This window comes from Pseudochaenichthys georgianus, chromosome 9 (assembly GCF_902827115.2).
Source record: "Pseudochaenichthys georgianus chromosome 9, fPseGeo1.2, whole genome shotgun sequence".
In the NCBI taxonomy this organism is placed as follows: Eukaryota; Metazoa; Chordata; class Actinopteri; order Perciformes; family Channichthyidae; genus Pseudochaenichthys; species Pseudochaenichthys georgianus.
The window spans coordinates 13,270,995-13,292,371 of record NC_047511.1 but is presented as its reverse complement, the minus strand read 5'-3'; the positions used below and the strand labels follow the sequence as shown (position 1 = coordinate 13,292,371).

The 21,377-nt window shown below is 41.6% G+C and overlaps 1 protein-coding gene across 1 annotated transcript in view; it reads left to right on the top strand.

Annotated features, from left to right (window-relative positions):
• Positions 1-253: 253 nt before the first annotated feature.
• kank1a (KN motif and ankyrin repeat domains 1a) overlaps positions 254-21,377 on the top strand; it is a 66,624-nt gene continuing 45,500 nt past the window's right edge. Inside the window, exon 1 of the mRNA XM_034092001.2 lies at positions 254-448. The gene's annotated coding sequence lies outside the window, so the exon portion shown is untranslated. The remainder of the gene's footprint in view (positions 449-21,377) is intronic.

The window sequence follows — 21,377 nt, the reverse complement described above, 5'->3', positions numbered from 1 at the left end:
GAGCTCGTTTGGTAGTAAAACTTCTTAAAATTGTTTGCAGGAAGGCTACAAATAAATATTCTGGTAGTTTAGTTTGCAGTAGGTCGAACAGTAAAAAGTAGTTCCATCTTGCAGCAGGTAAGCAAGCTACACCTGTAGCCCCAGCACTCACTCACTCACTCACTCACTCACTCACTCACTCATAGGACTCCGCTTGTCGGAGTGGCACCGACTGCGCATGCCCGTGGCTGAACAACTCGCTGCTGAGGCGGATAAGTACAAAGAGGCTGCTGGTGGTGGTGCGGACGGGACGTGCTGTGTGCCACGGGGCTGAAGTATAACCTTGCAGAAGTTTTGACGTTACGTTAATACCTCAACCGGACGTTTTCTCCTTCAAGAATTTAACTCCAACGACAACCAGAGTACAGGAGTTGCATTCGGGTCTAAAAACAGCGTGTGGAGACACTGGGTAAGTTAAAAGTGTTGAAGTCGCGGAACGCTTCTGAAATGACAATGTCATCGCTCTTAAAGTAGTCACACTTTTGATGCTGTTTTTATTCGACTCAAACCACGCACGTGCATGTTTTCTTTGTGTGGGATAATGTAATGTGTCCTCGATGCGTATCTGCGTCAGGTGGTCCTGCAGAGACCAGACTAGACAATCCTATGAAGCGCTTCTGGTTAAACAGGATTATATTTAAAAGTCATATGGTGTTTGTTGTTCGTGCTCCTTGTGATTATCTGCTGTTTTTTTTACCCCGACCAAACAAAGCTAGTTCCCGCCAGACAGTCACAGGTGTCATGGAAGTGCTGGAAGAATCCCACATGCTGAACTTTGAGCTGGGGAATGTGTTGTGGAAAAGTCTGTTTATTCATTGAACAATTATTTTGTAGTGTCAACCCCCCTTGCTTTTTTTTAATGAAGGATGTTGCTTTTCAAACATTCACCATTCTCCTTCATTTAAGTAATCCCCTACCATTATATTACCCATGCTGACTCATTTTTGCCATGCATTTAACAGCTTAAATAGGGTTTAAGGATTTGCAGGTCCCAAACACCCACGCTCTAAAAGAACAATTCCCATAACTCTTTTTCTTTGTGGCTTTATGGTCCATCATCAACTTGGAAATGCTGCCTACAGTTTTGTTGGTCAAATCCAGTCTCCAAACCGAGGAAAATCTCTTCTGATTTGGCATGCCACTACCTATTCTTTTACTTCCAGAGGTTGAAGCTGGCAGATGAAAGCGCTAAAGCATTATAGGAATATAATAGTAGGGATATAGACCTGGATGGTGGTCCCTATTGTGCTGTTGGAGAGCTGGGGTCACATAGGGCTCTTCATCTTCTGGGCTTTTCTCTACAGATAAAGCACTGCATTGATATGTCAAGGGGAAGAATATGAGCTCTGTGACATTGGTTTAATGAAATTCTTCAGCTTCCAGTGTGGCAGTTTTGGCAAATCCCTGAATCCATTTTTCTACACTTGGGTATAATAAAAATACAGATGATGATGAACAGTGCTTTCATCAAAGGAGACCAAACAAAGCATCCCTTCAGACATAAAAGTATCAACCTGCTGTGTCTTTGGTAAACCTGGTCAGCTTGTTTTTTTTGTATTACTTAAGAAAGAAACTTGAATATTTCCCCAGGTATTCAATGATCCACTATAATTTGATGCTATTATAGAAAATCCGGCTGCTCTTTCTTGCATAACAGTCTTACATGTATCGCAAAGGTTTAATTTATTTAAAAATTGACATTGCAATGCTGCTCTCCTGATAAAGAAATGATTAGTAAATGTAAGTTGAATATACTTATTTTGACTACCTTTTTTATATGTTATACATCTCATAAAGTGTTTGAAGCTTGTCCACTGATTTTAGCCATGTAAGGTCATATGGCAACTCATTCTTTGCACAATATTGCACTGTAAACATGTAAAAACTGATTAAAGAGCCAAACTACATCCTCAAAGTCACCATACCAGAAAGAAGGTATTATATCTTCATGAAGAAAGGATCTTTCTAGGGCTGTGGCCTTTGACTGCATTCTATTCGTCCTCTGCAGTAGAGCTAACAAGTTTGTTTTGGACACTGCGACCTGTAGTCGTGTTTTGTGATGCCCCCTTGCTTCCCCATATGCACAACATTATGTGTATTATTCATCTGTCTGCACATACTGGAGACTCAACATCTTGAAACATGATGTTGCAGTTTTGGAATAATTAGTCTGACATTTTTTTTATTTAGACATTAATGCATCACATTGATTTAGTGTGTGGGCAGCATCTCACGTGCACCTTGCTTATTTCCCTGTTGTTTCTGAGCTTGTTCGTACTGTAACAAGCTTAGTGTTAAAATCTGTGCATTGTGCCGTGTTCCCACCCAGAGCATTCCACAGCCTCCCACTGGCTTCCCGTTTATGCATAAGCAGCTCGGGTGGAAGCACAGCCTGGCGTCGGTTGGTACATCGGGCTTAGCACCGCTCTGAGTCCACATCATCAGGGTTGGCCAGTCAGCTGTAGTGGACATATGGCTGGTCTCTCAATTAACACCTTAGTGAGATGACCCTTGTCCGCATGATCAAAGCCGGGCCTCCTCTGCTCAGATGTGTCCCCTCGCCCCCACCCAGCCTCCCAACTCCCTGTGATTATGACTCCCATCCCTCCACTGTTTGTTTATAGAAAATGACTTCAACCCCACTGCCCTGTCTGAGCGGGTTGCACGTCAAATCCGGCCCTGCTTTTCTTGCATCTGTACCGTTTTGTTGGAACACTCGCCGTGGTGTTTTCTCTGTAATTGAAGTTGGAATGCTGAGTTGTAATTTTAGTTTTGGTTGAACATCTGTGCATGCTTCTGTCCCATTTGTGCTTCTCTTGCATGTTTTCGTGCTTAAAATAGTGTTTTCGTGGCTTCTGTAAATCCCTGTGCTCCACTCTCACTGGTGTTGGTGTTTGACTGTGGAGGTGAAGGGAGTTAATACAGCTGTTAGGATCTTTAAGTGTGGGATGAAGACCTACATGAGTCTTAGTGACTGCCCTGTTATTACAAGATCAAAACTACTTTGAACAGTAGAGCCACTGAAACAAAACAATTAGAGCCCCCTGAAGAAACCAAACCTCACTGGGAACGGTAAGAAAAAGTACATATTTGTTAAAAGCAAGATCTGTTTATTGAGCTGTATGATAATATCAGAAAAGTAGCCTCTAGGTATAAACCTGTAAAATCCAAAACAACAAGGTTAGCTCAGCAGATTTTACACGGAGGACTCGTAAAAAAAACAAAAGCCAAGCTTCAGGGAATCCTCCTCAAAGATTTCCAGAACCCGGAGCACAACTGCTTGAAAATCTTTTTTGAATCGGTGCTTGTTGGAGTTTAAAGTTGGGAGTCCTTTGAGTTGGCTGGGCGTTTCATACACTCCCATTTCACAGCAGGCTGTAAGGGACTTTATACAAACATTAAAGTGACTTTGTGTAATTTGAAGTAAAGGTCAGATGTAGAGCTATTTTTAGTCTTAGCGGTGTGTAAAGATGATCCAATCTGGAATGCTTGATAATTGGACATTGGCTGGTGGATTTTGTTACAATCGACACAGCCGGTCTAGCTGTGTTTATGCTAAGCTAAATTAGCCATCTGCTGGATAAGAGAGTGGGAGCAATCTTCTCATCTAGTAGTATTTTTCCTAGTCCCCTTCACATCAAATAAAGTCGGTCTAAAGTAAGTTTTCTCTATTTCTTTCTTCATCCGGATATGTTGGCTATAGACTTTAAAGTATGATCCCAAAGAAATGCTATGTGTATTATAGTTAAATACAGGGAGACTGTTTTAATTTGAGAACTCAACTTTCAAACTCCCCTACTTTCACTCTGGCTTTTCAAATGGCTCTTGTACTCCTTTTGTGTCTGAAGATGGCTTTATGAGAGGAAGCTGTTGCCTTCTGATGGTAGACTTGATAACCTCCTCTGCCCTTAAGGCCTTTGGAGTTGAAGTCCCCTTCAGTGGCATCTGCCGAGGGTTGTTGTCCAAGTTAATTGAAATTCTTGCCAACCTGTATTTAAGCTGATGCACCTACCCTAACTGAGACATTACAGAACAACAAGCGGATATGTGTGCACAACTCCTGTCTTATTGAACATCCCAATTCTTCACTGAAATGTCCCCTTGTTGTGACCTGGATAGGCTTCCATTATTTTGTTTATACCATTTGGAGAACTGTTAGAGGTGACGGTCGTGCATGCTTCAACTTGTTGTGTGTGAGATTGTCTGTGGGACTGGGGAGTGATGTTGTCGTGACCATAAATAAGAGGAGGTACTTTTCTGTGTAGCTGGGATTAACCCTGAAGTGTGTTCCACAAAGATGTTTAGTTTCCTGGTATGTTAATCCCTTTTCTTTCTTTCCTGCCTCTCAGTCATTATGTGCTCTTTGTACCAGAGGCCATCAGTAGGGATAATTGAGATTTGCCATTAATTTTAGTGGTGCACGATAATTATCGGCCCGATAATTATCGGTCCGATATTAGAAATTATGACGTCATCCCGATAAACCCAATAAAAGTATTAATAGCCCCGATAATATACAATATATTTTTTGGGTAAAAAAAAAGAATAAAATACTGCGGTGTGGGTGGATTGGGATGAGGGGCGCTTGTTTTTATCTCGGCTCCTCCCGTTTTGCCAGTACTGTGGTATTAGTGGTTTAGGAAGAGGGGAGTTTTTCACAAATCCAGTGCTCCCTAACTCATGCCTGGCTGTGACGTAAATGGTGTGCGGCCGTGAAGCCAGGACAGTAAACAAAATAAATATGGTCACTTTGAAGAGTCAAAACTGTTCTTGGCTTTGTTTTGTTCATACTAGTAATGCTCATGTCATTTGCTCACTACTACTCTTTTTTTTACCACCAGGTGTGCAAAAACTACAGGTACATTTAATATATATATATTAGGGCCGGGACTTTAACGCGTTAATTAAGATTAATTAATTACACAAAAATTAACGCGTTAAAAAAATTAACGCATTTTAATCGCACTTATTTTTGCACAACGGAACGTTTCTCACTGGATGAGTTTCAGGCGTACCGATTATACTGGAGCACCAACTAACGTTCATGACTTCAGCATGGGACTTCAAACAACAACAAACCACGGTGAACAATAGTCAAACATGAACGAACAAGCTGATGAGACCGCTTTGGTCGGCCCCGTGGATGGGAAATTTTGTTTTAAAAAAACGGATGGATGGAAGCGTCGATAAGAGCACGGTTGTGTGCAAATTATGCAAAAAAGAATTTGCATATCACCGCAGCACATCAAGCCTAAAGTATCACCTAAATGCAAAGCATGTAGCATGTAGCAGTTAGCCCGACTCCGAGTGCAAGGAACCACACCCTGACCCAACCCACACTCAACCAGATGACTGGTTTCAGGGCCAGGATAAGTAAGTCCACGTCTGAGAAAATAACCAGCTCACTGGATTGCACTCGACTGTAAACCACTTGGAGTAAAATCCACGTGAAAATTGCTTCTCACTGTTCTCAGGTCAAATATGTATATTTGATTAAAAATGCGATTAATTTCGATTAATTAATTACAAAGCCTCTAATTAATTAGATGAATTTTTTTAATTGAGTCCCGGCTCTAATATATATTAATGCTGTCAAAATTATCGCGTTAACGGCGGTAATTAATTTTTTGAATTAATTGCATTAAAATATTTAATGCATTTAATGCATGTGCAGACTGGCCCGCCCCATACATCCCACCAGTGGAAACACCAGGGTATGGCTGGGGTAGGCTACACCCATACCAAGAAATGGCTTAGCCCCACCATGAAAAATGATGTTAAAGTAAGCAAAATAAAGTCCACCAACTCGCGGAGTAAATTGCACAGACGGCAGTTAGTAAGATTGATTTCAGTAGCCACTTGTCTGGAAATACCGAAGACCAGAAACGGTTTAGAAAACTTTTGTCACGTAGTGATCGTCTACTCGATAGAACATCTTTGATAATGTCTTCTGGCCAATCAGAATCAAGATAACGGTGTGGTGTTGTTGCAGGAAGTCCCGACGGAAAATACTTTTGCTGTAGTACAGGTAACCCATAACTGGTACGCAGGTTATGTGCGTAATCTGAAATGCGTACCGTCACTTGTGTCACAAAGCGCATTTGCGTACCGACGTACTTGTGAAGCTTTTCCAGAAGGCGGTTAGATCACCGGACGACAGTCGGTCTCCGTGTGCACAGACAGGGCTGCTGTTAACGTCGGTCTGTACAACGGATTTAGGTGTGTGTGGGCTTTCATTTTGACACACAGAAAAATGTTATAATAAACATAGATACTGTATGTTAAATGGATATATCCGCCTTCTTTCATTTATCTTTCCATTCCCACCACAATATACATAAATAAATGGCATATTTTGGACATAGTTCGAATGGTGATTAATTAATTTTTAAGCTGTGATTAATCTGATTAAAAATTGTAATCGTTTGACAGCCCTAATATATATATATATATATATATATATATTTATATTATTGGTATCGGTCTTGAGAAGCAGGAAGTTATCGGTATCTGTTACAAAAAACCAATATCGTGCATCCCTAATTAATTAATTAATTTAATAATGAGTAATTTGTCATACTTCTGCCTACCCTTGTAGGGCTGCACGATTTTGGGAAATAATCTAATTGCGATTTTTCTGACAGATATTGCAATTCGATTTGCGATATTTTTTTAAGCGACCAATTGAAGTTTATTGTAAAATGCGGCCATATCTCCGGCTAGGAAGGTCACATCAACGTGCTCCCGTCTCTAGCACCCCCGCAGCCCGAGCTACGAGTGAAAGAACTAAACTTACATGAAACTTCCGTTGGGTTGCTTTAAAGTCAAGATTCAGTTTAAGATTCACCCTGTAATGGATGTGATGGAGCATTACTAACCTGACTCATGCCCCGGCCACACGAGGACGAAAACGGCTAAATGTATAGGATTAACGCAAACGCAATCGCAAAAAAAGCTTCCGTCCACACGCTATAGTCATCCCGATAGTGTCTGTCCACACGAGACCGCTCCGTTTAGCTCCAACCGCTGGAGAAGCTGCAGTACATATGCAGGAGCCTGTACGTGGCGCTGTAACTTCCTCCACAAAAGCAGCGAAGAAGCATGGTTGTCATGGTTGCCCTTCTGTTTATTCTCCGCGGTGGGGGCAGAGGGAACCGGGCAGAGTTTTTCGCCAGTCAACGTGTATTAAATTTAAATCTTCCGACAAAATTATAAAAGTGCCGGTCAAAGGTCATCTTTGTTATTTATTGAGCTTTAAAACAAATGAATAACTACTCCATGTAATATAATAATAAAATACACGGAGCCTCTCTTTTTCCTCCCTCTCTTCTGACAGCGTCGGTGTCTGTTTCATGCAGCAGCTGATCCAGTAATGAGTGGCCCGGCAGACAGTAAAAATAAACATATTTATAACTAGTTTAGTTAGTTTGAGAGGTGTCTCCGTCCTGTCAGATTAGACTTCACTCGCGTTTATGTCCATATCGAGAGAAAGATAAATAATCTGAATTCAGTGTGCAGTTTACTTTGACGAGTGAGCAGCAGAGGTGGGGAGAGGCGGGGCTATTGCCTCATCATTAGAGATGTCCCGATCCAATCACGTGATCGGGGAGCCGATCACTTGATTTTCAAAAGATCGGAATCGGGAGAAGAAAATCGGGCATCGGGATTTTAATTTCTTTTAATTAATTTTTTTATAAAATATTTTTTTTAATTTAATGTTACAAAACAAAAATGACCATGTTCACGTCTTAAATTCATCCTGAGGCCTTAGTTTTGGTTTACAATTACACAACATCATGTATGTGTTGCTTTCTTTGGGCTTGTTTTCATATACCTGGTTGCTTATTTCTCTCAAATCTGGCAACAGAGTGGGCGCAGTGTCTAATAGTAGCAGTAAGCTAACGAGAGGCTACGTTTGGCTGGTGACTCGGGAGTCGGGACAGAGAAAATGTCAGGAGTTTGGAAGTATTATAAAATTGAAAGCGAAGGCAGTGTAACAACCAGATGCAATGTTTGCAAGGCGGAGGTTCCGAGTGGTGGAAAGAACAGAGTTACGTTCAACACGACCAATCTAATACGCTACCTTAGAAACAAACACCAACAACAACACGACGAGTACACAGCGGCCACTCAGGTAACGGCACTGAAACAACCAACACTTTCGGAGACTTTTAAAAGGAAAGAGAAACTGCCCCAGAACAGTGAAAAGGCCAACAAAATAACAGCCAAGATAGCTGAATTCATCGCGTTGGATGACCAGCCGTTATCTGTTACCTTTTTTTTCTCTTAATGCATTGTATACAGATAGGGAAAAATCGGTATCGGCAGATTGTCAAAATCAAATGATCGGAATCGGATCGGGAGCAAAAAAAGGTGATCGGGACATCCCTACTCATCATTATCAGAAAATGATCGTATAGGGCGTACACACGGAGCCGTTGGACCCCCCAGAGCGTTGCGTATGCCGTTCTATCCACCTTGGGACCCGTTATCGTTTCCGCAGTCATTTAGTGTCGTATTCGGTCGTCCTCGTGTGGCCGAACGGTCTATATGACACTAAACGGTAACGCAAACGACCGTTTTCGTCATTTGTCATACTCCTGCCTACCTTTTTGTACTTTAATACCTACAAAACGGTTTGGAATTAGATATTTTTTAGACAAATCTTTCATAAACATGCGTCAAACACTTTTTTTGAAGTTGTACATACCTCGTATGAAGGAGGGTCCGTATCATCGTCAACGTTGTTGGCAGTATATCAGAATTGTACTTAACTCTTTCTTGATCTCTTAGAGCTAATGAGTTGATCCTGTGAATCAAGTGAATTACACACTGAGAGAAATGTCTCACTGCTGAAAGAGGCGTGCTGTACACCATTGTTTTGGTATTGGACCACAATGGGAGGAGTGGCAGAATAATGCGCTGTTGAGGCCAGGAACCACAAGCCACTATAATCATCTTTCACTGCCTTACCCATGCTTCAAGGTGAATGCAGATCATTTTCACTTGTCTTCAATGTCGAAATGCTGACGATATTTTGGCAAAATGTAACCTTCAAAACGAGCAACACGTTTTAAAATCACAATCTTTATTTCTTAATAATATAACTCTGTTAAAAAAAGATACCCCTCGGTCTTAAAGTCTTACCTTTGTGCCACAATTGTCAGAGTCGTTTAAATAGTTTTCATTTGACTGAATTCCTATTGTACAGAAATTGTGCATCGTTCACTATTCTGTAGCATTGTGTGCACATTTAGTATATTTAGAACTGAACCAAAAGTCTTCTAACTGCTCCATTTATTTGATTAAGTCCTGCACAATACTTGTGTGTGTGTGTGTTCGTTCCCCCCTGGATCTGAAGTACTGCAGGAATGACAGATCAGTCATTTGTATTTACAAAACTTCCACATCAACCTTTTGTCAGGTGGAAGTGTCAGTCGAGTAGAAGCGGCTCACCTTCAGCTAGTCATTATCCCTTCAGAAATACTCGTGAATGAAAGGCAAGCTACCTAAAAAGGGAGGAGTGAACAATCCTGCCTGTTTCTTGTACGTTAAGCAGGACAAGGCAGGTGCAAGGAGAATTCAGGGCTCACTTGATACTGTGATAATCCCTCAGCTATGCAGGCATGCCCAGACTTTGTCTGTCAAGTTGAAGCATTCCACAACAGAGCAAATCTGATTTAGTTTAGACAGAACTTAACCCTTATCACAAAAGCTAATCGGCAGTAGGGCTGCACGATTCTTGCTCAAATGTGAATCACGATTTTCCTCCATAAGAATTGAGATCACGATTCTCACACGATTCTCATACGATTCTCACACGATTCTCACACGATTCTCATCGTTTCAATGAAAATATTTATTGCACTCTTACTCTTAGACGTCACGTGAGTACAATGAATTTAAACAGACAACATTTGTCTCTCTTGTAACAAAAATATAACTTTGTCTTTAGTCTGTAGTTGCTGAATACTGAACAAACATTACTACATTCAAAATGTGGAACCTGGAGCCAACTATTGTGGCTTAACAGACACCATCAACATCAAAGTGCTGGACTTAAATCCAAGTCTCAGTTTTTTGTAGCAAAAACATAGAGTAACTAAAATGAATTTGACAGCCAACTACTGTGGCTTTAAACAAAGTGCTTGACTTAAACTCAAGTCTCTCTGGTAACAACATACAGTAACTAAAATAAAGATATTGCTGCTGCCTGAGTGCTGAACATAACAAATAGAATTTTTGCAGCTTTATAATAACAAAATGTAAACTTTGCAGTAGCACCGTCCACAGTGACAGGACACCCAACTACTGTACAACAACACCAACCTGTTTGTTACAGGGAGGAATGCACTTAAGTTACTCAAAATACCTCACCACAGTGCTGACTATAAAAACAAAACAGTCACAGCTTTAGAATAATAATATTAAAAAAAGCCTAGCCGGCTAGCACCCAGTTCAACTACTGCACTTAAAGGTTCTTGTACTGAAAAAAACATAAACTTAAACAAAGTGCTAGACTCCACTGATGCCCCTTTCACACCAGCGCCTTTTCAGCTCCGGCTCGGAGCTAGAGCCTGAAAAGCGCCGGGTTTTCCAGTTCACACCGGAGCTGCGCCGGCTCTTAGCTCTGGAATCCGCTTCATTTCCAGCTCCAAAAAATTGTCGGTCCAGAGGCAAGAGCTTTGGAGCTAAGAGGTGACGTCGCTTACGTCTCTCTTACGTCGAGGCGTGCAGGAAACTAAACCCACCTCCCATGGGTCGACTGTCATGCCTGCCTACAAGCAGTAGTGCCTATAAACACACTTTATAAAGTCAGGCAACACTAATCAGGCTTCGTGTGATTCTGTTTATTTGTACCTTACTTTGACCATCCGTTCACTGTTATCGATCATTGTGGAGAGAGGCAGACGTGTTGTTTTGTATTATTGCAGCTATCGGATGCAAGTAGTCAGTTTAGCTTCGGTTGCTATGCCAACATCACCCGTTTTATACCAGAGAAACTTTCATAACAGCGTTGTGATACCAAACAGCGTCAATTCAGACTGACACACATTCACTTAGGCTAAGGGGAGCTGGGGATATGCATCAGCTGCTTGTGTGAGTCGGACAGTGAATACTTTAGAGCGGCCGCTGCAGTGTGAGCTAACCGGGAGCTAACGGGAGAATAAACTCCCGTGGAAGAGCAGCCAATACTGCAGCGGTCGGTAAATGCTGCAGAAACACATTAATAAACAATGAACCACGGCACTCTGGAGAAAAGTAGAAGGTTGGAGAAGGTTGGAGAAGTCGTTATTCAATTTATTCTGGCTTCGTGTGATTAAAATATGATTTCGAGATCAGATCTGCTGGCACTAGCAATGTCTCCTGCTGTGGAGAAAACCCTCTCACTAGGGACAGAGGTAGCAGATACAGCCAGGTAGCGCTTTGCTAACATGGCAACATAAGGATATTTGGCGTTTTATAATAGCTTTGGCTCGGTCTGAAGTTTTTGCGAGTGGTGGAGGCTAAATGCTAGCGGGAGTTGGGTTTGCACTTCAGTCTTTTTTCTTTTGGTACCGGTGATATTCACGTTCGGGTGATGCCTTTTCAAGAGTGTGCAAGTTTGATGTATTGCCAGCCGCGGAACCAATTTTAGTTGAACAATGCCGACAAACAGCTTTGGTTCGGTCCACCTGTCTTTGTCCGTCATCCTTGTACGTAACTGCGAAACCAAAATGTTCCCAAACCGGAGACTTCAATGATGCTGGAGGATTTTCGAGCTCAACTTTATCTGCGTTCGCCATTAATTTTCGACAGTTCCTCAAATTACTGACTAAATTTGAACGCATCCCTCTGACCAACTCTCATAGCATGCCCTCTCATCCAATGAAATGACTTGCTCGCTCTATGACGCGATGAGCCCAATGTGAGGAAATTACTCTGAATGCTGCGACGCAGCACCTGAGATTACTTCCAAGAAGTTGTTCACGTTCTCAATTTTTTACGTTTAACGTTATATTCGTTCGGTACACTTCGGTACACACGTGTACCGAACCGAAGGGCCTGTACCGAATAATTTCGGTACGTGTACCGTTACACCCCTAGTAGTGAGCAAATGACATGAGCATTACTACTATGAACAAAACAAAGCCAAGAACAGTTTTGACTCTTCAAAGTGACAATATTTATTTTCCCAAATAAAGTTCTTGCCTTTTTCAAAAGCCTCGTCGATAGGTAAAAGTCCCGGTGCCTTTGCAGATGGCTTTGGATTCGCCGCTAGTTTAGCAGCGCAGGCGTCTTCGTACGCTTTTAACACACCATCGTAGCGATGGCGATGTTTCAGGTGACTAATCAGGTTGGAAGTATTATAGCTCGTTGCCTTTTTCCCTCCTCGTGGAACTTCTGCATTGCATTTGTTAATACAAATAGCAAGCGAACTATCTAACTCTGAAACTTTGAAATAGTCCCATACTACCGACGACATGTTTGTTTACTGTCCTGGCTTCACGGCCGCACACCATTTACGTCACAGCCAGGCATGAGTTAGGGAGCGCTGGATTTGTGAAAAACTCCCCTCTTCCTAAACCACTAATACCACAGTACTGGCAAAACGGGAGGAGCCGAGTGAAAAACAAGCGCCCCTCATCCCAATCCACCCACACCGCAGTATCTTTTTCTTTTTTTTTACCCAAAAAATATATTGTATATTATCGGGGCTATTAATACTTTTATCGGGTTTATCGGGATGACGTCATAATTCCTAATATCGGACCGATAATTATCGGCCCGATAATTATCGTGCACCACTAATTCTTACACATGTTAACTTACAGGTTAAAGAAACAATATTTTTCTTTCTTAATCAGCTTTTACCTAAGCTAGTCAATCACATCGGGTTATCATTTTGTCCTCTCTAACTCTTAGTAAGAAAGCAGGAAAAAGTTCTGCTCAAAATGTTGTTGAACTGAGTTTACATATTTGTATCAAGAATCAAATTAGAGCCGAAACAATTTGTCAATTTAATCTGCAGTTTTGATGGATCATTTAAGAAAGTTAGTATTTCAGCACAAACACGTCACTGCAGGCTTTTAGAGTTTTCGGTTGTGAGTTTTTATAGATTAAATGATTTATTGTGAGCCCTATATATCATTGTCTATACGACACTAAAGCCATATTGCTCAGTGGAGCCCTACATTTAAATATCACTTTATTGAGACGTACGATGTGCTTTACAAGAACATCTTGTGAAGCCTCTTCACCCAAAGACTGTTGGAAATGCCCCCCAATATCTCCCACTCCCATTGTCCTGCACAGACAGAGCTGTTGGATTTGTCTCCTGCCGGAGATGACACTGTTTATGGCTGAGAGCACCCGGACCCCCGGCCCACTGGTCACCAGCCGGCTCATGTTACAGGCTCCCTCACTGGCTGGTATTGTCAGGTTACAATGTGTGTGTGTGTTTAGTCTTGGAGAGGCTGTGTTGTGATTGGCTCTTGCTCTGCCATGTGAGACAGCGTTGGTTGACGTATACAAGTCATTCTCATGTCTCTCTGGGACGTTCTCTCCATGGTTGGACTGGTAGCTGTCTGAGATGCAGCTGAGGGAAAATGCAATCACACAACACCTTTGACTCTTCTCAGACGTGCAGGTGAGTGCAGAACCTGTAGTTGGTTGCTCATGCAATGGTTTCATCGTTTTTTCTTTTTTTTCTCATTTGCAAGCTCTTTGTTTGCACTCAATGCAGCATTGGGCTTTTACCATAGACAATCACTTTCAAGAGAACACTGTTAAAATGCAATTTCTCTAAATAACTTGCATGTTTGAAAATTACTTTAAATTTGAACATCAAACTTGGTGTTGGTATTGTTCTGATTGTTTATTGGGGAAAATACTGATGATCCAGAGCCACACAGTGTATGTGAGTTGTGGTGAACTGGTTTAAGGGTCTGGTCAGGGACTTGGGGGTTAGGGGTGTTTGTTGTTTCTCCAGCTGCTGCTTGACTCACTCCCAGTGATGATGCAGTCACTCTGACCTTATGGCTGGCAGAGGCTCCACCTCTCTGGACACCTGACCTGTTTGTTGTGGTTTATACAAGTTACAGTTGTTTGCCTTTTTGGTTCAGTTTTTGAATGCTCGTGCAAAAGGTGTCTAGCTTTGATTCGGACAATAACGGCCCGTCCACACAGCAGCGTGCGTTGAAAGCTTCACCATTCACTTTGAATGTGGTGACGTCACTTTTCGCCGAACTGCATTGCAGGAAGCGACGTGGAGCTTTGCTGGCGTGGTTCGCTGCAAAAATTGAGCAATGTTCAACTTTTGAAGCCTCTGCAGAAGCGTCAGCCAATTGAATCATATGCCAGTACAAGCTCTAGCCAATCAAACCACTGCTTGTGTGTCAGGGGCGGGAGATTCATGTGATTGGTTGTTGGTCGAGTTTCAGACACGCCCGTCGGCAAGCTTCAATGCACGCCGCTGTGTGGACGGGCCGTAAGCCACAACAAGTGGCGCTTGGAGACAGACGTTGACTGACTGTATTCAAAAAGCACCCGGATTATCCTGGGCCTTGGGCCTATAGAGCATGTGCACTTGAGTTGTCCTTAATACCGCCAAAGATCCGCTGGTCTCGGCTCAGTCGGATGAATGGACAAGTAAAATAAATCTGGATTTGCATTTGACATCTTTTAGAACATATGTCGTTTTCAATGGACAGTTGATTTACGTAAATAATATATCTGCTGATTTACAGCCATCTCTTTCCCAATGTAAACCACCGGGTTCAAAAGTACATTTGGGTAAAAATGATGTCATGGATTAGAACGTGGTGGTGTAGTGCCACTGTGCTGCAACAATGCACATTTTCTTTAACCCCTGGTGCACTTTCTGGGCATTTGGTTATTAACCCTAGTGTGACTTGAGACCATCTTAGAACTTTACTTGAATCAAAGTAAATATCTGATGTAGGCTTGTCATGCGCCAGTCTGAAGGCAACAGCACTCTTAAAGTGGTCATTAAATCCAAAGCAAAGCTGTGTTTTTCCACTCTTGAACTTTCATAAAAGCTGCTTGTGGCCACATGCCATTTAATTTGGTGTATAAACATCTTCCCAAAAGAAGAAGGTGGGGCGTTCCTCAGTAAACTGTTAGACTGCAGCAGTAGATGGTTTCCTCTGGCGGTCATTGGGGCTCTGTTTACAGTGGAGATTGACTCCATTGATCTTATCTGCTGTGGTCAAAGCTTCTGTGCACATGAATGCCTGCTGTCAGCAGCACAGCACATGGAGAGCCATTTTTATTATCAAGCTGTGTTCGTCGAAAGCCGCATTTCAACATCCCACAATAATTATAGTGAGAAAATACTTGTGTGTTCTGTTATCAACACATGGATGACTGAGTGAATGTGTAATAATTAGCACTTGATATTAATGATATGAGAAAATATCATATTTTTCTTCTTACTTTGAAGTTGTTCTTTTTACTTGAACTATTTACCTACATTTTTTTACTAAAAGAGTGCTGCTGTATTTCAATTGAAGAATGTTGTCTCCAATGTTTGGCTGCGTGAATTTTAGTCCTCATCACCATGCTTTGGTGAAGTCGGCTTGACAATGGCCCTGCACCCTCTCTCAGGTTTCAGTTTCCACAAAGTGAGGGGCAGATCCCCATGGCAACGATGTCCACAGGTTCACCGACCTACCCCATGTTCCCTCTCTGAGGAGTGTCGAGCACATGGTCGCCTCCCCTGCCATGTGTATGTGAACGAAGGATGGGCATTTGTCAGGCTAAGACAAGTTGTCTCAAGACGGTTTTCTACTGTGTATCTATAACATGTCTCCTTTCTCTCAAGCACTTTGTTTTCCCTCTTTGAGAAAGTGTTTCTGTTCATTCAACTTCACTAGACTAGGCTTGTCCCAATGACTACTTTTTGTTGGATGATAAATTGTCAAAGATATAAATGCTATTAAAATGATCTTAGTCATTTTAATACCATTTGATGCCATTGAATTATAACATACTAACATTGTAGTGCAATTACACACATTTCACCTGCATTTCTTTTTTAGCTGGCCTACTTTGACTTATATATATATACCCATAACGGATAGGGATCATTTGAATCTGGTCCATCTACACTACCAGAGCAAAGCTGGATTCACATGTTAACAAATTGCTGCTGCAGATAACTTAACAGCTTCAGATATAAATCCTGCTCACCGGTATTTTGTCCATATCATTTGTTCTAGCTTGCAAACATTGTCATTGTTTAAAATGTCAATCTTGATGAGCTCTTTTCATGGAGGAGTAGCCTCAATCTTCATTTGGGTAGTTATCCCGGCTCCCATGAGAAGGTTTTATTGTCGAGTGTATTATCTCTTCGATTTACACACGGCATCTATTGAACGTCTGTCCGTCCTGGGAGAGGGATCCCTCCTCTGTTGCTCTCCCTGAGGTTTCTCCCATGTTTCCCCTTAAACTGTGTGTTTTCTCCAGAAGTTTTTCCTTGTACGATGTGAGGGTCTAAGGATAGAGGGTGTCGTTTTTCTCATACTGATATTCTGAACAATCTGTGTTGTTGTATTTGCTGTAAAGTGTCTCTACTGTAGGCTAATTTTATTATATGTACAGCACTTTGGCTCGACCAAAAATCGTTTATAAATGTGCTATATAAATAAAACTTGATTTGATTATTGGGTTGTAGCAGCAAATTAACAGGCTGTTGAAAGTCGGCCGGTTTTGTTTATTCACATAAGAGATGGTGCTTTCTCTTTTTAAAAACTCAGCTGGGTTTAACATTTGACCTGCTGGAAAGTAAGATGGGTGTCTAGTCAAGAAACTGCAACATATGGATCCCCAAAATAGCATGTATTATATATTTTAACAAAACGTGAACACATTTTTTTGAAGTAATTGTTTAATGCAGAAACATAATTTACTATACAATGACCTTCTCACTTCAGTCCTATGGACCCGGCTTGGTAAGTGCTACTACATGTAGCCAGCTAGCTTCCATTAGGTAGTGCATCAACAATGCCATAGCAGCTAATTACACAACCAACTGCTGTAAGATCAAATACACCAACAATCTATAATTGGATTAAAGATACAAAGTAAACTCTAATAACTTGTGTTATTGTTAGATTTAATAATATTCCTCATTGAGATTATTTGAGATTTGAAATAATATAAAAAGAAATGTATCGCATGACAAAAAGCAACACACGGGTTGCGTCTTTACTTGACTGGATTAATAATTGATTCGTCTGACATTATAGAGAGTGATGAGGATCACCTTTTAAACAGACACACTCTGCCATGTTTCACTACAAATGTAATGAGTTATCCTCGACTGTACTTTTTTTTTTTTTAATCGCTTCATCGTTGTTTATTCAGCTATACTGTCTCTTCCTCTCTCGTCTCGTTTTGCATATTAAGTGACATCTGCCACCAGACCTGTCCTCCAGCAAATGCTGATTGTTCCGTTCTTTCAGCGTTGCTGAAATAATAGCAAAGCATGGATCAGCAGGCAAGTCAATATTTGTTCATGGACAGTTTGTGTCTGGTTCATTAGAGACGGTTAGTAATATTAGGATGGAAAGATAGTGCATAATGTAATTCAAGAATGCTATGTAAAAAGTTAAGTAAACTGAAGCTTCAGCTTACACATTTTTTTTTAGTCACTACGAGTAAATGACTTTAAACTGCTACCTTTTTTTATTATTATTATTATTATTATTGAAAAAAAAAACAAGAATCCCAAGTAAATACTTAACTTGTTGAAACATGGAGGCACTCAACAATATTAGAATAACTTGGGTAATTACATCTGTTTACATTACAATAGTAACACCACACTCTGTTGATTAAATATATGGCTCCTGTTTTAGAGCTGTCAATACAAGCTTGAAAAAACATTGTTGACAGCACTGAGAGAAATGTTGTTTCTATGATCCCAAAGGTGATGGCGAAAATTCCCAGAATACCTTGAGTTAATCCCTTAGTTTTGGTAGAAGTGGGATCCTCCCGGCACACAGTGTTTCCAGAGGAATGTTAGTGCTATTGTCGACCAGGATGACTCCCACTGGGAAGACAACCCCCCCGCTCTTCCTCGCCCTTTCACTGGCAGAACAATACAATGTGTTGTATTATACGTATGAAGGCATGCTACTGTTTTCTTAGCCTGTGACCGCGAGCAGAGGCCAAGATCATGAAAAGGATGACACGGAAGTCATTGGTTAGTCCAACAGTTCATACAGCTTCCTATGCTCCTCCACGGCTGGGAATTCTCACCTTTTAGTTTATAAACACACAACTTCTAGTGTTACTGGACTGGAGCAATACTCACATGTTATCTATACGATTCTGTATTGTTGTTGTTGTTGTTGTTGAAGTAAATTATAATTAATAAATGACCATGCGTCCATTACCTATTGTGTGCTGCACCTTGGGATACCCTATGGTAGGGCTGTGCGATTATGGCAAAAATCATAATCACGATTATTTGGGTCAATAATTGATATCACGATTATTTTGACGATTATTCATTGACCATTTATTGAACTTTAAAACGAATAATATTTTACCAATAAACAAGATCAACAAATATGTTGGAGCGCACTTCCAAAAACATACTAAACATATATGATAAATAAAAATAAATTAGACTAAAATAAATTAAATCAAATATGATGCAGTGCACTGTCACAACCTACTGAAAACTCCTTAACATATAGCCAACATTTTGGTAAAACATATTCCACTCAGTTAAACGTTGAAGGCTGGCCAACCGTCATGGTCCAGAAGTAACAGGAAATACATTTTGAACTACAATATAAGACTAAATAAAAATGTTTAGGCCACCGTGGCAAATGCTGGTAGGGCTACTCATGTCATCTCTTAAAGATTTTTTGCAAGAAACACCAGCCCGTTTACATGGTCTCGTTTCAGAGATGAGCGCAGGCAGGTGACAATATTGCCACCTGGACTGAAGACCCTCAGCCACGCCCCGACACATGGGGTGACGCCGGCCAATCACAAAGCTTTGATGCGTTCAAGTGCATTATTCTGGCACAGGAAGATTATGTTACTGGACATTAACGATAAAACAGAATATTGCTGTTCTATTTTTAGACACATCTCGCGATCGACTGATTGGGCACCCCTCGGCTAGACCATAGTTCTGTTGTGGTAGCAAAGTAGTCAGCTGAAGCCACATCTCTCAACTTCCCCACGGCATTTGTCATATAGTGCAGGCAGCGCAGACCTGCTGAAATAATACCCAGACGGCATCGCGTAATGCTTGTCCAACGTGTTGCTTGAAGCCCTGGTTGCTAACAGTGCTAACTGGGCACATATCTTTAGCGATGTGAAATGTAATGACAAAGTACTTGCAAATAGTGGAAATAGTTTTACCCTTCTTTTTAACGAGTTGCTGCTCTTGTTCTGACATCTTCGCTCGCGCTGAACACTCACAACACATGTCACTCCCATGTGGCCGAGTGGGCTTTTAGGGAGGGGCGAAAACGCACCCAGCAAAATAATCGTATTTTGTCAATTATGCTGTTTTCATAATCGTCGCAAGCCATAATCGTAATCACGATTAAAATACGATTAATTGCACAGCCCTACCCTATGGTGTTACAAACTGTTTATATTTAGCGTTGCAACAAACGATTTGTTTTACAATATCCATGAGTCCTTCACAGTTTCTCAGTGCCCACACTAATATCATTAAATTGCTTGTTTTGTCCGACTAACTTTCAAAAAGGTTATCCTATTTAAGTTGATTTATATATAACAAATAGTAACATTGGAGACACTGGAAAAAGAAAATATCTGAAACTCACTGATCGATGTCATTGTCTTAATTATATGTATTAACCTGCCTATTGCTTTTTTTTCAAAAATTTGTAAAGCTTTCTTTTGACTGACTGTGTTAGTGCCTCTGCTCACTTTACATAAAGATGGATGTATTCGTTCATGACAATGCATCATCTTCAGATATAAAGCATTGTAGGAAATTGGCATGTGGTTTATTACATATTGTACTGTACGTCAGTCTTTTATTTATAAGTCTTCAGCTGTTCTGCCTTTATTTGAGACGAGCATCCACTTGCTATTTAACAGCTTCCTGAAGCTTTACCGTGTGAAGCAGTATTTCCGCCAGACCAGGGCTGAGAGGGCCCCCCTCCCGAGAGCAGGGGGGTGCTTGAATTTTGACTTGAGACGTCCCTTTTATAGATACCGTCTTTTTACGCTAGTGAGCCGGATAATTTGGCTCAGCTCTCTTACGGCCCGTCCACACAGCGGCGTGCGTTGAAGCTTGCCGGCGGGCGTGTCTGAAACTCGACCAACAACCAATCACATGAATCTCCCGCCCCTGACACACAAGCAGCGGTTTGATTGGCTAGAGCTTGTACTGGCATATGATTCGATTGGCTGACGCTTCTGCAGAGGCTTCAAAATTTGAACATTGCTCAACTTTTGCAGCGAGCCACGCCAGCAAAGCTCTGCTTCGCGTCCCACAATGCAGTTCGGTGAAAAGTGACGTCTCACCATTCAAAGTGAATGGTGAAGCTTTCAACGCACGCCGCTGTGTGGACGGGCCGTTAAAGCGCCGGCTGTTTCGACTCCCAAACGGCTCTTCGTGTTACCACAGTTTACCCGGAGCCTCAGTTTCGCCGCTGCGAGGCTCTGGTGCTCGCAGCTCACGTGTGTGCTCCACTAGCACCGCTCAGCGTGTCCAAATCGCGCACGTTCCGTGTTGTCCTGTAGCAGGCACCGCCGATGTCGGGGAAACGATCTTCATTACTCTGAAAATAATCCCACCAGACTCATTTGCCCCTCCAACAGAGGGATGTCCTTGTCCTTTTTCCTTTTCGTTATTTAAAGTGATAAAAATTCTCGATCTTCTCGAATTATTAATATTTTTGGACGCCCTCGGCTCGAGTTCAGGGCGTCCCGAGCTGAATAAGGGCGTCAAATGACGGCAAGACGCCCCCCTGGCGGAAACGCTGGTGTGAAGACGAGGGGGTTTCTTTGTTGTCGTTCTTGGAGAATGGGAACTGCCCCAAGTGTCTGTCAGGTTGTCACACCTCTTCAAGATTGTTTGGGGGTGAGGTGGTGGAGTGGTTTTCCATGTGTACTTTATATAGAGGGCTGGGTCTTGTACCTATTTAGTACCAACACAAACGACATATAATATCGAACTGAGTAACAAAAGCTGAAATAAAGCTTGTAAGTCACATTTTAAAAGACTCTTAAATGGAGACTACTTGTGGTTGAATTGGCATTGAACGGTTTGCTACTATGTTGGATAAAAGGATTCTCAAAGTCATATTAAACTCTATTATATCCTATTG